The following is a 16,576-nucleotide window of genomic DNA, read 5'->3' as shown; positions in this document are numbered from 1 at the left end:
AAAAGAATTTTTAAAGCAGTTTTCTCCTAACTTCTCCGACCTTTTTCAAATAACAAAGGTATGCAGCCTCTGCAGTCAACACTTCTGTGGAGCTCCCAAGAGTATTAGCAATTAACTCTTGCTGAAGACTGTAACCCATCAGATCTAATATTATGTATTCCTCCTGCTAGGAGGACCAGTAATTTAAAACCACACACTGTCAGGTTTACCTCTTCTCAATGACTGAGGTAAGGTAGATAAAACATTTTCCTCTCTTTACCCTGTGTGAAAGCCACTGACATGAAGAACGAACTTTTGCTGGGCCTGATTTATGTCAGGACCTAAGACAGGCAGAGAAAGTTAATACTCAGCGCTGGCAATTTACCTGGAATTCTTATGCAGAATCAAGTGAGAACTACATGGAAGTAGTACTTGCTGAGCTCTACTTACAGAGCTGGATGGATAAGTATCAATATAACCGACCACAGCTTATTACAAAGCCCCACCATACTCAAATTTGAAAGATAGCTTGTCATACTTCATAATACAAGTCACATAACTGTGATTTGTATACTCTACAGTAATACTCTTAAATAGCAAGCATTTTTCTCTTTGATGGGCAAGTATTGCAGTATTTCGCTAAGTAAACCACTTCTGCCAGACACACAGCTCCTATATTCCCACTACTTTACCCAACATGGTTAATTTCAAAAGCAGTAACTGTCCCTGCGGAAAGTGATGAGGAGAGGGACATGCAAAATGGTACTTATTACTTTCACTTTTCTTTAAGCCCATTTCACCTTAATTCTTTTAAAAACAAGCACCTAAATAAATGAATAAACAAAGAATTTTGGCAAAATGCTCAACAATAAATGTTCTGCTTTAAAAATTTCCAGCTTAGTTACAAACATGTGGACCAGTGTTCTAAGTTTACTCATATATAACTAAGGCCAGCCAATGGTAATAGAAATAGTTAAAAGTCAAAAAAGAATGGCCTTGTAGGGTGCCACCACATAAACTAAACATGATATACTGCCAAACACTCAAGCAGACACATGTACCATTATTCAGCAAGGACCACATGAATGCATATGGCTCTCTGTTTTGTCTTCATAGTAACAAGAAGGTTTGTAAACAGATCTCACATATGAGGCAATCTAGTCACTTGAGAATCTAAAAATCTGCCTTTGTAAAGAAGCGTTCTGCACTGTTGCCACACAATTGGACTTAGATACACAATTAAAAGTCCCCTACATTTGTGCTTTGGGACAAGTGCTGCTCAATTTTATCCTTATCCGCAGCAGTGATGTTTTAACATGCCACCTCAGCCAGGTCGTATATAACCGCTATGCCCAACAGCCATTGGAAAATTTAAAATTTGGATTGTTCTATCAACAAAATTAATGACACCCTGACTTTGTACGGTATCACTGCTGCCTTTGCACAGCTGAAAACCACAGTAACCTTAAATATATTTACAGATGACAGTAGTAACTTTCTAAAACTCACATGGAAAAAACCGTCTCAGCCTAATCCACAACACTAACCATTTTTTTGAAAAATGAGGCAAAGCAAAAAAATCATCAAGAAAGTTTCAGATAATCCATACCTGAAGTTTCAGAAGTATCTCCCGACTGTAAGGATAAGGAGAGATTCAACATCTGACTGTAAACAAATATAACCCCCAGGTTACAGTGCATCTAAATATGTCCACATGCTGCAAACCTAACAGGCAGAGACTCTCCTATCTTTAAAAACAGATGCACTTTTTTCAGCATGTCTGCATATCATTTTCACTATCAAAATACTGAGGATTCTGCACTGTGTCCTCAAAACCTGAGGATCAAATTCCTCTGGTAGTCAGTGGTAATTCACAACAACAACAGAATTTAAAAACTGAGTCCACTGAATTTGTACCTTGTTAGACCAGTAGTTCTTTTAATTTAGTAATTACTGTAATTACTCGGTGTCCCCAGAAGTCCTAATGATGACCAGAGCCCCCTTGTGCTAGGAGCTGCACAGACAGAACAGAAGATACCGTCTGCATGCACAGCTCCATGGAGTAGAGTAACACAGACCTATCGATTAATGGTTTGCTTTTGCCACCCTGACCACTTCATTTACTTTTTTTCATAATAATTCACAGTATAGATTCACTAGAAGGAAAAAAAAAAAACACACCCTTGACTAAGTAGGCATAAAATGATTTCTATATTATTTAATAATGTACAAAACCAGACAAGTTTTATGTTAAAGTTGACTTCATTTTAAAATGAGAGAAGGGAAATTATTTAGCTAAATATTTCTGCTGAAACTCATTAGTATTTCTATTAGTTTAATTTAAAAGGGTATTTAAGAATTATTGTCATTAAAAAAACCCTTTAATGTTTGAGTAGAAGTTTAATTTCTGCAATTACCATATGAAGGAGAAAAAAAAAAAAAAACCCACACCTCAAAATAACGTTTGACCATTACTGCCAACTAATAAGAAAAACAGAGAACTCTCTTTCTGGGAAATCAAGCTCGGAGGACTTTATCGTTGTCCTGAGGCGAGCCCCGGCCGCCTGCCCGCGGAGACAAGCCGTGTTCGCCGGCGGCCGGCCGAGGCCCCGGGCCAGGCGGGCTGAGGCGGCGCGGCCTCCGGCCGGCTTCCCCACCCGCGGGTCGGAGCTCTTCAGGCACCACCGGGAGCAGAGACACCGTCTCCTTCCCTCCACTTCGGGCTCCCTCTCACAGAGGGGAAGGCCGTGCCGCCCGCCAGCCCCCGGCAGGGAGGTCGGAGCGGGCTGCGGAGGTGCGGGGCATCACCCGGGCTACACCGGGGCTTTCCCCTCCCCTCCCCGCGCCGCCTGCCCCCAACGGCGGGGACGCGGCGAGGCAGCCCGCGGCGTCCCTGCCGCGTCCCTGCCCGCCTCCCGCCGCGGCTGGCCCCCGCCGCGCGGCGCGGTGCCGGCGTGAGGTATCCTATGCGACAGGCGCGGACGTGCCGCTTACATAATCACCGCCGGCCGCACGCGTACCCCGCGTTACATAAGGGACCGTGCCCCCGGCAGCCCCCGCGCCGCCGGCCCCCGCCCGCCGCCGCCCCCGCGGCAGCCCCGCCGGCGGGCGAGAGGAGGGAGGGCCCCGGCGGCGGCCCCGGCCGAGCCCCTCGTTAACCCCCTTCCTGTGGCTTTTACACGTCATGGAACATTCCCGGAACGGGCCAACGTCCCACCCACTTCGGGGAACAGTCACCGCGGCGCAGCGCGCACACGCACTCACACACACGCGCCCCCGGCACGGCGGCGGGTCTCCCCGCACACACGCACACCCCCTGTGCCCGCCGACCTCCCGGCGCCCCCCGCGGGGACGTGCTGGCAGCCGGAGCCACCGCTACCTCCGGCGCCCTGCCCGCCGCCGCGCCGGGTGGCCGCGGACGCCCCCCTCCCCCGGCAGGGTGCCCCCCCCCCCCCCCCCTTCCCCGCAGGGCGCCGGAGGCCGCGGAGAGAGCGCCCCGTCGGGGCGGCCCCCCCGCGGGCGCCTCTCCCCGGCGGTGACCGTGCCCATTCCCCGCCGCAGGAGGGGATTACGCAAGGCAGCCTGCTCCTCATCTGCATACACTTACAAGCTGGGTATTCCCCACATTTCCTAACGGCGTGTCACCGACAAAGGCCTGTCCCTGTCCCCGGCCCCCTCCTGCGCCGGCTCCGCGGGGCGCCGCGCCGGGCCAGGGAAAGGGCCGCCGGCCGTGGTGCCCCGGGGCCGGCGCCGGTGACTGCCAGCGCCCAAAGCCGCCGCCGCCGCCAGAGGTGACTTACCGGTCCGGCGGTTTTACAGCCCCGCCGGCTTCCCCCGCCGGCGCCCTCCCCCGCGCCTCCCGCCGCCTGCCCTCCGTTTACCCCTGCAGCCCCAGGGCCGGGGGACGCCAGCTGCGCTGGCGTCAGACCCCCCGCTCGGCAAGCGCCCGCTCTGCCGCGGCCCGAAACCCAGCCCGGCGGCGCCCCGCACCCGAGCCCCGCCGCCGGAGTGCCCCCCGCCGCCGGCAGCCGCCCCCCGCCGGCGGCTCGGCGCGGCTGTCAGCTGGTGCCGGTGACAGGGGACGAGCGGCGGGCAGGCGGCGGGCAGGGAGGAGGGGGCTGCCCGCAGCAGCCGCGGCTGCTCACCTGGAAAGTCACCGAGGAGGAAGGAGGGAAGCCCTCCCGGTGCCCTTGTTGTTGTTGTTGTTGCCGCTGCTGATCCCGCCGGGCGCTCTTGTTGCTCCTTTGCTAAGGGCTTTGCCTGGAGTGAGGTGGCTCGCGGTGCTTCTTTATATATCAAGACAGAGGGAGATACTCCAGCGGCCAAGGGGCGCCCGTTTCACGCATCTATCTTAAGGCAGGTCATTTCTCTCCCTCTTTTTGGAAAGGATCACCACCATCACCCTGACAGTGGCGGAGGGGCTGGTGTTGCACGGGGGAGAGGCGGAGGCCCGGGAGCCGCAGCCCGCCCTGGCCGAGGCGGGAGGGAGCGCCCTGCGCTGCAGGCAGCTCTGCCGGGCTATTCCTGGCACCACTTCCCAGAACAGAAGTTACAGGGCGGCGAGCGCGGAGCGAGCGCGGGGAGCGCGCCGCCCGTGACGTCACCGGGTCCCCCCGCGCGCCGGCGGGGAGCGAGCGGGGCGCGACCGGCAGCGCCCGGCCGCGGGGTGATGGGCGCTGCCTGACCGCCCGCGCGTGTCTGTGTGTATGTGTGTGTGTGCGCGTGTGTGTGCGCGCGCGAGGCGGCGGGGAGGGGAGAGGTGCGCCGTGCAGCCGGGGAGGGGGGGGAGGGAGGGAGGGGGCAGGGCTTCGGCGGGCGAAGCCGCGGCCTCTCCCCGCCGGCGGAGACCGCCGCTCCCCCTCCCCCTCGCCGCCGAGGGAACTCCCAGGAGAGCCAGTCCCGACTTGCCGCGCGCAAGCCGTGCGTCCTGCCGGCCTGAGAATTTCCTCCGAGAGCGCGGGATCCTCCTGCCCCCTCCCCTCCCTCCGCTTCCTTTCCTCCCCTCCCCCGGCCCCTCCGCCCCCTCGCTCTCGCCTGGTCAAGCTCACGTTATCTGTCAGGCAGAACAATACGACGCCGGGGCTCCCCGTGCCGGCCGCCGTCCCCGGCTTCACAACCTGCCTGCCGGCGGTGTAGCCCCTCCGGCCCCGGCAGGCGCCTCCGAAGCCGGGCACGGCTCTGCCCGCTGGCCGGGCGGCCGCCCCGACCCTCGCTCACCACTTAGTTACACGGCCATTTAAAAGGGGCCGCGCAGCACACCGGCACGGCGGGGCTCGCCGCCGCCCCGGAGGGCAGGGAGGCCGCCCGCGGCAGGCGCGCCGAGGGCGCTCCAGCTGCCCCGGGCTCTGCCGCAGACACGCGCATTTATTTTAACGGGCTCTCGCCGCCAGCGCCGCGGCGAACCGCCTTCCCCGAGAGCGGACCGTGCCACCGGGAGGACGGACGGACGGTACCGGCGACGGCTAGGGGTGGCCGCCACCTCACGCCGGCTAACGGCGGCCCGGAGCTCGCGCCCCCACTTCCCCCCGCCGCCGCTCACGGGGCTGCCCGCAGCCAATGAGCGGCCGCGACGTCCGGCGGCGGGGCGGGGCGGGCCGGGGCCGGTGGCGGGGCCGGTCTCCCGCAGCAGCCGCCAGCCCCCGCCGGCCCCGGAGCCGGCCCGCCCCCGGGGCAGGGGCACCGCAGGGGGAATACCCTCTCGGCGGGGCGAGGCGAGGCGAGGCGGTGCTCACGCTTCCTGGGAGCATCCCACCGCTCTCCCGCGGCTGCGAACCAACCGCCGGCTCTCGGAGCCGTCGCTGAACCGGCACCCGGCCCGGGTCCCGCACCGACGCCCGCCCTGGGTCCTGCTGCTAACAGTGGCTTTCAGTTAGCTAAACCCGGGCGAGGTTACGGGGAACAGCGTTTGTCTGTCTGAGATTTGCCGTGGCGGCTCGGAGAGTGACGTTCACCCGGCCGGTTCCCTCGCCCGGCCGCTTCGGCAGCGCGGGGGTGCCTTCTCGGCTCCGCCTGGTTTGGCTTCGCTGTGGCACCGGGGCGTGCTGGGTTTTTGAAAGCAGGTCTTCATTTTATTGTCAGAGCAGAACAATTTTCTTTTGGGGAAGCCATTCGACCGCGTTTGAAGGCTGCCGTACGGCGATTCGAAGTGATGCCAACTCGCAGCGCGGTCACCGTGACGTCTGAAGTCATACTAGCACCTGAGATGATTATTGTGATTCACATCAAGAAAAAAAATCTCCGCCTCATGGATGGAAAGGAAAGAGTGTACACATAAATCCTGAAAGCAGTAGTTCTTACGGCAGATGCCAGGGCAAACAAAACCATTCTTTCACAATTTTAGTAGTTAAGAATTTTAAGTCGTTCCTGCAGCCTTTAGGGACTAATAACAATTCAGTGGTCGGAGTTGGCAATACAGGGACACAGAATCTATTAATGAATATCCTGTCATCCTGATATGGTCCTTGGCCCCTGTTGACTTTGGCGGCCTCGGAGTCAGGTTCAGAGGGCTTCCCTGTGCTCAGTCCAGGAGGTGCAGGAGAGTCTCAGGACTTCTTGGGACTTGCCTCAAGCGATATGGGCACGAGCATCTTGCGTGATCATAATTTTACGACAGCTGATGACTTCTGTTGCATAAAAGGCTTGCTCCTGCCAGCATGTTCAGTACTAAGAGGACTGAACCACAGCTAACAAAGAGTTGCTTGCTCCTTGTTACATCTGTGAGCATGTCTCTGTTTTCCTGGCTTTCAACGTAAGTGATACTGTCATTCCTGACACTGAGTATTGTTTGACTGGAATTATTCTGTCTGAGTAAACATATTGACCTTGGGCTTGTGATCTTTATTTGATGTCATGTCAGAATAAGTCCATGGGAGACAGGAGTGCTTAGGATTTGTTTTAAATTGAGGTTTTCCCATCCTGCCGCTTTCCACAGCAACTGCGTTTACCTCTGCCCCCAAATGACGGCTGCCAGTATCTTCCCCTCTGGGAAGCTGCGGACTCCTGACCAGCACATTTGACTTCTTGCTGTATGCCCAGCACTGTCTGCTTCTCTCCTGCCTCTCACAAGACTTCAGAAGTTCATTTTTGTTGTCACAGAGACCAGCCCACTGGAGAAGCTACTCCAACAAGGTTCAATGTTCAAAATAATTTTAAAGAAAGTGTTTTTTGACAATTATTCTTAAAGCAAAGTAAAAAACTGTTTCTCAGTAATGCTTTTCAAAATAAGGGTCTTTTTCCAATTATGTCGGTTATCTCAACAAGTTTTACTTTGTGTCCTTTCCCACATTCTCCTTCTCTTAGTATTGCAGCCTCTGAGCCACAGCCATTTCCTTCACCATGGCTCCACAAGGTACATGCTGGAGTTACAACTCTCGGGCACCTTAGTGTTCCCAGGGAAGAGACTGAAGCTACACACGTGCTCAGAGACCTCAACTGTTGTACATAATTTTCTTGGCTCAAGCCCCGGAGCAGGTTTTGACAGGCTGCACAACTTGCAACTGCAAGAGTCCTTAGCTTGGAGGAAACCCCCCCCCGCCCGCCCCAGCCAAAGAGGCGGGGAGGTCTTCACAGGGTTCCTTCAGCTCACTCCTCCTTTGTGCACCATTGGGAACGCGTGTAACTGAGTGCAAACTTGCCTTCATCCCCGACCGATGCCCCTTTCCCCTCCCGCGGGGAGCACAAGGCAGGAGCACTGTCCCGCAGAGGGACTGCAGCTGGGGTGCCCGGGTAGTTTTCCTCACAAACTCCTGCCACTAACTCCACAGAGAGGCAGCAGACATCTGAATCACTTTCTCTCGCCTACTTGTGACAACAACGTAACTTAATAACGATGTCCTTGCATCATACCGTCCTACCATTTCCCTCCAGATTTTTTTTTTTTTTACATTTACATCCAGCATTTAATAAAACTATCACTCTAACTGAACGGAGAAGAGAACTACGGGAGCTCTCAGGTGTGAGATTTACAGCTGTTATTTAAGTACAGATTTTGCAGACTCATCAGAAAAGAAGTCATTCTTGCTGCTTGGAAAGCACCTTGGCCATCACAGCTGCCGCTAGTAGCAAGCGCAATACAGAATGGTAATATTCAGCAATGATGTTCACAGTTTATTAAACACTATAAATTATTCTGAAAACTTGGTTTGATCTCAGAACATACAGAATCCATCAGTTTTGTAAACTGTGCTGCTCCCAAAGTAGATAATAGAAAGCATTACATAATTTTTCTATAATAGTACGGTTGAGTTGAAATGTTAAATAACCATTCCTAAAATAGCTAACAATTTTAAAGCAATTCATCCTTTCTTTCTTTCTTGGGGAAAAATTACTTGGTCCCTAAACCTGTACCCACAAGCTCTTTACTATTTCTTCACAAAGTTGTTACAGATAGAGCCGCGCCAAAAGAGAAAATTCCTTTATATAAAGGGATTGATACTGTCTATTGATTTCAGTGTGAGTAGTGTAAAGCAAAATGGACCAAAAGTATCCAATTTTCTGAAAGTCTCAGAAGGTAGGAGCGCAAATTAAAATTAGTGGTGTTATTTTGCTGTTTAGCATCCTCTTAAGGTTTGATTAAGTGAGAAAATCTATGGGAAGCTGTCTGGGAATCGCTTTCCTCATAAATAAACAAATACTAATAGTTTCCTGTCAATGTTGTTTAAAAGGCATCGTGCTTATTTGTGTAGGAACTTCCTTCCATTTTCCTTCGCTCCTTTTTCCAGCTGCCTGGACTGCAATGTCTCTGGCTGCTCTTGCCCCTTCCACCCCCACCACTGCCTTTTCTAACTCCCTAGTTACATTCAGTGCTCCTTGCGCTTACTAGTAAAAGTGCAAGATACTCGGGGCTGGCTTTCCAATGCTGGAAGGGGGGGTATACTCCCTCTTCTGTCCTCCTGCTCTTTGGAGGACCTGCTCTTTCTCACCTCACGAGTGAGAGAAGGGCCCTGAGCTGGATTCTGGGGTGATGAATGGCCAGCGAGGGTGAGGGTCCCTGCCACCAGCCCCTCCCCAGGGACTCCTGGAGAGCCTGAGGGGGCACCCCCAGCGGCTCTGGGGCTGGGAAGGAGGGTGAGAAGGGAGAGCGAGCTAGATCAGAAGACTTGGCGAGAGTCCTAAAAGGGCTGCATTTGTCTCCTGCTTTACTTTGGATGCCGAACGCATCAAAAAATCAGCTTGTAGAGCAGTATTAATTCGGGTAACTGAGGGGATTTTTATTTGGAGAGATACCTACCTTCTACTGACCATCTCAAGCTCTTCTTCTCAGAGATAGCTAGCAGCTATGAGTTTCACATATCATTTAATCATTTAATACCATAAAACGTATTTCCAGCCACAGCATTCCACTTTCCCATTGGTACGCATTGCTTTCATTTTGCTCTAGTGCCGTCTTATCTTATGAGAAAAGAGAAAAAGGCATTGCCGGCTCGCCCTCCCAACACTGCTCCCTTGAGAGGTGCACCCCTCCTTGGTGCATTCCTTGAATCTGGGCTGCTGTATCTTGTTTGTCTACTCTCCTACGTAAACAAGGGTAATCTTTCCTCATAGGGGGGTGTGCCCGTGACTCCTCCACAGAACACAAAGAAGTCACAGTGAAGCACTTTTTTATCCACAGCAGCTTCAAGCTCATACAGTATCAAATGGTGCAAAGGAGCAAGAAGCCAAGGTGGTTAGCTTGAACAAGCCTGTGTGTAAATAACTCTGGCAGAGGGCCCAAAGGAAGAGGAGTACTATTTGCCTGGTAATGAACAAATGGCTCTATTTCCTGAAGGAAAAATATTTTTCTGCTATATTGAGCTTTCCCTCAAAAAAAAAAAAAAAAAGAGATTTTCTCCACATAAAGTATTTCCAGATGCAGAACCAACATGCTGTGTGTATCAACAGCTTGATAATAACATGTCATCACTTGACCTTGGAAGGGGGGAAAAAATGAAAAAGGCAGAATTTTCTGAAATTATGCCCTTTCATGGGAACATTTGTTAAAGCCCATGAATTCTGGGAAAAGATTTTTAAATAAAATTTGATTATTCTTACTCATTTCCATTTTTTCCCAGCTAACTAGCAAGCTGAATAGGAAAATCTACAATGCTGACCAGAAACTCAGCCAAGCGATTATGTGCACTTCTCATGTGAGATAAATGAACCCTGTAAGTGCTATAGCCAGAGTCTCTTTAATCATTCTTTTTAATATCACAACCCAATTAAGTTTTTGGAAGACCCTTACTTTTAGGCATTTTGAAAAAATGTTTTGCCTTGCTAACAAGTGGGCCGTGTTATCAGGCACTGGTTATTTCTCTTTAAATAAAAAGTAATAGCTCCTATGTATTTTGTATACTGTACTCGGCTCTCTCCCCCACCTTGCCCCACTTTTTCTAGGAACAGCTGAAGTAAGAGCCTGCCAAAGACATGGCGTGATTTAGCAACTTCTGAGTTATATATAACCTGAACAATTAAGCGACTTAATTTTCTAAAAGCTTACCTATTTTTATTCCCATTAGACCTGATAGCCTTTCGTTTAGCCTTCTTCTCAAATAGGCAACTTTCTGTTTTGCATCATCTTCCAGTTCAAAGAAACCTCGAGTGCTTCATGTGTAGAGAATTTCATGTATGGGCTGGAGAGAGACAAAGGGGCAGACCGCTCTTAGTAGCGAGCAGTGACAACTTGAAAACAGAGTAAAGGAGAATATCTTGGCATCTCGAAATGGCAGAGGGCACTTTGGATAAAAAAAAATGACATTAAGTTGCAGCTACCTAGAATTTGGCCATATTATCCTATCTCCTTTACTCTTCTGGCACATGTCATGGGAACCTTCCTAACCACATTGGTTGCCCTCCTGGTTTTGCATCTCAGGAATCTTCCCACAGGCCAGCGCCCCGAGCACCCTGCAAATACCTTCCTCCACAACTGATTCAGAGGGAAGTGTGCCACCTACTGAAGGACCTCAGCCACTTTCTATACGTCTTGGACTTCCTTAAGTTCTTTCCCATTCCTCAACTTTCCAGGCCTTCACATTACTGATTTGAATTAGAAATTAGTCTTTGGTTTATGAAAGTTTGCAAACTCAGCAACTGGAAGGTCATGAAGATGGACATGAGCAAATGCAATCCAGGCTAGTTCTGTCTAATTCACGCGTAAGCATCGTAACTTGAGATAAAAATAAATCCTCTGTCTGAAAGCAAGTATAAGTGTTACCCCTGCATCACCACTTTTGCCAGAAGTGGGATAAATATAAAGAATTATCTCTCTAACTGTAAGAAAAGATTAGATTTGGGGATAATCAGTACAACACATGGATGTGTGGGCAATACTGACATACACAGTATTTGCAGTTTAGGTATTAGTTAGGCTTTTTTAACAAATGAGTGAACAACTTTGTTTACTGCCAGATAGTAGTTACCTTTGACAGTGCACTTTCTTCAGTTAATCATTTGGTTGAACAAGCTCAAAGGAAACTTTACACAGTTGTTGTCATAACTTGTTTGACACACCTAGAGAGTGTCCTTTGGTTACCTGTGTCTCATGCTACTGAGTTACTCATGCGTAGTAATGCATCATTTTTGCTATCAAAAAAGTTGGAACGGATGTCAATGTTGTTTCAACTGTTGTAATAGTGGATCATAAATATTTTAACAAGTCCAATTGCTTTTATTAAAATCTGTGGAACTGGGTAACTGAAAAACTTTCAGTTTTGAGGCTCATTAGAGCCTTTCACTTTGGAGTCAGTGATTTAAATTCTGCTCATGTACATTACAGTAGATAATCAAAACATCTAAAATTGTGATTCACTGAAATTAACAGATAACATATGTCTTTAAAGCTTATCACACTTCTGTATAGGACTTATTTTTTCCTAAGAAATACTGTTCTCAAAATTCTCATGAAGAATTTCATCAAAACTTCAGCTGGAAATTAAAGAAATAAAAGTTTTAGAATAAACATCTTAATGTATTTGCAGTTTGCAAATGTGTATAATAAAAGTTTGAAGTGTTTCTACCAGTTTTGTCAGTCTTAACCAACCTGTCATGCAGTACATTAAAATCTCTGCAATACCTGAAACTGTACCATTCAACATTTCACATATGTAGGAGATAGAAGGGAAATAAAATTCATTGTCAGCAAGCACAAAACAGGGAGAGATCTAACTCTAGGCTCACCATCACAGTCACGGGCTCTATACTAGCTATCACCGAGCAGAAAAAGGTCTGGAAGTCGTTGCGGGCAGTTCTGCAAAACTGTCAGCTCAGTGTTCAGCGGTGGCCAAGAAGACAGAGAAATTATTGGGAGTTAGAAACGAAAGGGAAAAAAAGGCTATAGAGCTGTATAGATCTAGGGTGGCACATACCAAATGCACTTCTGGTCACTGTCTGCCCGCTATGCTCCTGGTGGGACCGCTCAGCTGGCTAAATCCTGGGGCAGGCAGGGCGTGAGCCAGCGGTGGCTGCCGCAGTGGCAGCCCTTTGGGAGCAGGTTTTTCCTAGCTGCGAACCGCTCCTCGAGCTCCGTGCCCTTCAACTCCCGAGGCATGCGTGCCAGCCACCGGGACTCTCAGGCGCAGGAAGGGTTTTGTGGATTACGAAGAGTGGCCATCCCTTTGGTAGTATGTATTGTATTATTAATCATGATGAGAGGGTGAGCCAGAAGTGAACATTCACTTTGATATTCTCAAAATCTAAAAAGTAATAGGGTGCTGTCCCTCATTCCCTCCCTCCCTCCAAGAAAACTACCAGGTTTAGCAGGTTTAAAACAAGCAAAAAGAAGCACTTCTTGACACAGCACACAGTTAAAGTGTGGACCTGGGGCAGAAGAATGCTGTGGTGTGCCAAAGTATGAATGTCTTCAAAACAAGTTTCGCCTCATTAGCTGCGAGATCGTCCATTATCAGCTACTAAAACAACGGCCCATATGCATGCAGATGGTCAGGGGGTCAGTCCCTAAACCACTTGCTGACTGGCAGAAGTGGGTGTATCACGGAAAAAGTATAGGAGACAAAAAGAGGAAATTCTTTCCCTAAGTGATGTAACTGGTCACACTTTGAGGACAATAAATTACACCGAGCTTTCATCTGGCTGCAGTAGTGGCAGCTCTTATCTTCCTACCAATTTATGGGGTTTTTTTTCAGTCACAATTAGCCTCTCTTTCTGCAAACGTGTGACTACTTTGGGGCTTTTTCATGACTTTCAGTTTCAAAGATTATATGGAGAAGCATTCAATGAAATTTTCAGATCATCCTTGAACTGTTTTTCTTCTTCATAATGAAAGAGACATTGCAGAGCATGTTATATTTTCTGCTTTGAAAACAGAAATGCATTAAAAGATCTCCAGCAGGATACTGATTTGTCATGATGTAGCCAATTCTAATAGCTAAAAGATCAATATAAACCCTATTTTCTGAATACCACAAGTTTATAAATGTGAAATACCCAGACAGCAAACTTTGTATTAACTGATTTTTTGAACTTCTAATATTTTTGAGCCATTGTCAGCCCAATTAGGCATTCAGCATATGTTTTGCATTTCAGAATCCATATACCATTCATCTGTAATAAAGAGATATGAAAAAGATGTGAGTCATTAGTCATATTCAAGAAACATGCTTCTGAAAAATTAATACATGACCAGTTTCCAGTAAGTAGCAATATCTGCTACATATATGAAAAAAAAGTATGTTATAAAGCTACGTATTTTCATGATAGTCTGTAAATGTTAAAATTATAAACTGTAATGGAAACAACATTTCTCTAATGGAATATTTAATATCACTTAAGACCCACTAAGGACTGCACAATGATTCTTACATCAATGGGGAGCTGGGTAAAATTGCATAGAGTCAGTATAGTACAGTCAAGTCTGAAGTCAAGCTGGTATGTTGGTATACTTACTGTTAAGTGCAGGAATAAACCTAGTGATTTCAGTGATGTTCTCTTGGGCTTGAAGTTAAACAAATGCTTAAGTGTCCTAGACTTTATAATCCTGTGCCCTCCATCCATTCTCATAGACAGTGATATTTCTTACACACCTCTAGGAGGAGAAGTACGATTTGGCCCAAATCAGTACACTGATAAAACACTTTCCCATCTCCAGTGACTATTAGTATGCATGTACATGTTTTTCTTACTTTTTGAGAATTATTGGATTTTTCACGTGGGTGGACACTACTAAATTCAAACAGGTTGCATTCACTGGATGTTGTTCGTTAACAATTTTAGTTGTGGTCTCAGTATAATTATGAGGAATCACTGGAGATGGGGGGGGAAAAAAAAAGTCAGATTGTCTTTTTGGCCAATAAGGACATTGACAGACTGTTTAAAAAGCATTTTTACCCTAAAGCTAAAAATTGAAATCGCCAGTGTAATAACAAGGTTTTGTCAAGGAACTAGCAAGAAGCCTGTTCAGCTGGGGAAAGTCAGTTGGTGGATACCAACATGTATAAATAGATTCACTCCTGGGCTTACACCATGGCCATCGGCGTTCCTGGCTAAAGGTCCCTGGACTGTAGAAATGACTAAAAGAGCAAATTAAAAGTTCTGTGGCATCTTCGTTTAAACTTTAATTATATTTCAACAATCCAGAAATTTTTGAAACTACAGAAAAGTTGGCAGCAGCTAACCCTGTGTGCTGTGAGCAATGGGCATGGAAGCCTCACTCACAGCCATATAATAAATTAAAGGCCATCTTTTTGTCTTATTTTCTCTGCCCTAGGTAGGTGTAAAGGTCTGTTAAATAGTTTAGGCAAAATGCTTTTCTTTCAAAAAATCAAAATTGCATCTTCAGTTTCAGAGCAAAAACCAAAATATGGCTAAAGACAGTTGATGACTGTAGGCAACAGATGTTCCTGAAGCGTAAATTAACATGGATTTTGGTCAAAAGAATAAAATGTAAAAAATATTCTAGCAGCCAGATATAGTAAGAAAATGGGAGATGATGTGGGGGAAAAAAATCACTGAATCCCTGAGGTCAGATATAGCTTCAGACAAATTAAAGGAAATAAGAGTAGAATAGTCTATTAGAGGAGATAACACACAGATCAAAATAGGTGGCTCTGTTGACAGTAAAACAGCCTGACAGATTTGCTCATCCTCTTCAGTGCTAGTCATCCATTATCACCCCAACAGGACTTCAGAGACTGCATAGGCATTACCCATTTAGTTTAATATAACAAGATAAGGCCTGCGTACTCTGTACCATTCAAGCTACCACAACTGAAGAAGAACATTTGTGGAAAGCCTAACAAACATCTAAGTCCTGAGAAAACAGAAAGTTTCAAGTTTGGCTTCAGTGAAGTGCTGTTAGTGCAATCAAGAATAAAACCTTCTTCTGATTAAAGAAATAGTTGGGCCAACAAATCAGGTAGCTAGTGACCTAAACTTGTTGACCGTTTGGGATCTTTAATTACGCTGTCTCAGACTGACTAGCTGACTTACAGTGCAGTACTTGCAAGCTTTTTATTTCCCTTATCTGCCTCTCCAAGGCCACAGGAGACAGTGCAGCAATTAGAAATGGTGCAGAACTAGATTTTCCCTCCATACCATAGGTTCTGATGCCAGAACGGGCTGGCATGGAAATCTGAAATCAAACTCATTTAAAGACATTTGGACTTTTTAATTTGGTTCTTATTACGTTTCAGCTAGACTCGTACAACACGGAAGACAACAAAGCTATAGCTGTGCTAGTCAATGAACCAGGCTAGGGCCCATTCTCTGTCCCTGAGGACTTGTAACTTTAATGCCTTGCATCTTTAATGCCTTCCCAAAATACAGCGGCATCACGCACACACACTACCTGGCAGGAACAGCCCTGAGCCCATGCTTTTCCCCAGGCTGTGGTTGGGTATATCTGGCAGACTGCTGTTTGGCACAAGGCAAAACCCTGCCAGGAAACATGTTCACTGCTGAACAACAGGCTAACAAGCAGAGGGCTAAAACCATGCCCTGGCCCTGTGTTACACATCGAGACAGAGGTAGCCTAAAAGAACAAAAAGATGCGCAATCGGAAAGTCGAGGGATAGCTGGCCATACGCAGAGGGAAATGAAGTGCATGTTGGCAGGGAGTGAAAAAATAAAGTTCTGCTGGATGGGAAGAGAAGAAATACTGAGAAGGAAATCATCTCAATTCAGGAAGCACTTAATAATGTGTTTTAAGTTAAAGCATATGCTTCAATATTTTCTTACCGATAGTCTGTGTGCCTCAAGTTAGGCACATATTTGAGCAGCTTGCTGAGCTGGGGCTCTGCAGTGAAGTTTCACAAGCTGCCTGAAGTGATATAAGTCCATGGTGTCACTGAGAAAGATGAGCTTCCCCTTCCCGATGTCCCTAGCCCTGTTGTTCCACCACCTCTCCTCTGCTGGCATTAGTACTTGTGCAAGCTGTGCTGTCAGCAGCACCAGCAATGCACTTGCAATGGGGGCTGGAGGATGTGAGCAGGAGAGGCGAGGGCAAAACTGGCTTTTTCAGCGTCTGCAACTGAGCTGGACGCAAGCTGAAGACCCTTGTCAAACCGCACTCTGTGGGTCCTCAGCCACTCCACTCCTCCTCTAGCAAAGCTAAACAGAGATTTCAAACTTATCTTGGATGGGCTGCCTGAGCCTTCACAACCTTTTTCTG

At 48.2% G+C, this 16,576-nt stretch overlaps 1 protein-coding gene across 3 annotated transcripts in view; it reads right to left on the bottom strand.

The window, feature by feature from the left end:
- The window catches only part of HIVEP2 (HIVEP zinc finger 2), a 144,139-nt gene extending 139,715 nt beyond the window's left edge, over positions 1-4,424 (bottom strand). For 2 of the 3 annotated variants that reach the window (XM_050894969.1, XM_050894971.1), the window contains exon 1: positions 4,125-4,424. The gene's annotated coding sequence lies outside the window, so the exon portion shown is untranslated. Of the gene's footprint in view, positions 1-1,588; positions 1,653-4,124 lie in introns of those variants that run through there. The other variant, XM_050894970.1, reaches the window with a different exon arrangement.
- Between the last annotated feature and the right edge of the window lie 12,152 nt (positions 4,425-16,576).

The sequence above is a fragment of the Gymnogyps californianus genome, chromosome 3 (assembly GCF_018139145.2).
Source record: "Gymnogyps californianus isolate 813 chromosome 3, ASM1813914v2, whole genome shotgun sequence".
Classification (NCBI taxonomy): Eukaryota; Metazoa; Chordata; class Aves; order Accipitriformes; family Cathartidae; genus Gymnogyps; species Gymnogyps californianus.
Note: the sequence above shows the minus strand (reverse complement) of the source record. Positions and strands in the feature narration are given on the sequence as shown.